Source organism: Diaphorina citri, unplaced genomic scaffold (genome assembly GCF_000475195.1).
Source record: "Diaphorina citri unplaced genomic scaffold, Diaci psyllid genome assembly version 1.1 scaffold40540, whole genome shotgun sequence".
Classification (NCBI taxonomy): Eukaryota; Metazoa; Arthropoda; class Insecta; order Hemiptera; family Psyllidae; genus Diaphorina; species Diaphorina citri.
In genome coordinates, this window is record NW_007417866.1 from 1 (window position 1) to 558 (window position 558).

The 558-nt window shown below is 38.2% G+C and overlaps 1 long non-coding RNA gene across 1 annotated transcript; it reads left to right on the top strand.

The window, feature by feature from the left end:
* On the top strand, nt 1-541 carry LOC113473541. The gene is made up of 2 exons (XR_003395487.1): nt 1-62; nt 441-541. It is a non-coding gene; the product is annotated as an uncharacterized LOC113473541 (long non-coding RNA).
* The last annotated feature ends 17 nt before the right edge of the window (nt 542-558 follow it).

The following is a 558-nucleotide window of genomic DNA, read 5'->3' on the forward strand; positions in this document are numbered from 1 at the left end:
AGGTTGTACAACAATTGAAACAGGAAGTTAATGTTTTGAAACAGAATAAAAATGAACCTGATGTAAGTATCACTTGCTATCCATTGTCTTGTTATACAAGTAATTGGTAGTTTTTTTTGTGGTTGAAACAATAATATTAACAGTTAACAGCCAAGGATTTTAATGACAGATTTTACCCTCCATTCAGCTATATTTATACAGGCTACCTTTTTACATGAACCTCACCCAGTCTGAATGGGGTTGGAAAAAGCCAGCAGTACATACAAGAATGCCCAGATGGTTACCCATCCTGGTGCCAACCAGACAAAACGTTGCTTAACTTCAGTGATCCATCAGGAACTGGTTCCAATAGTACCTACACATCAAAAAATGAACCTTAGCTCTTATAAATGGACATTGATCTGATTTGATTTTTTTCTTTCTTTCTTATTCTTACTCAGACCAACTGCAAGCAATTCAGTCCAGAAAATCCTCTACCTCTTCCAGCCAGTATCAACATAGGTGGGTTTCAGCCACCCCAAGTGCTATCTATCCAGGGACAAGTGCCACATGATGCCA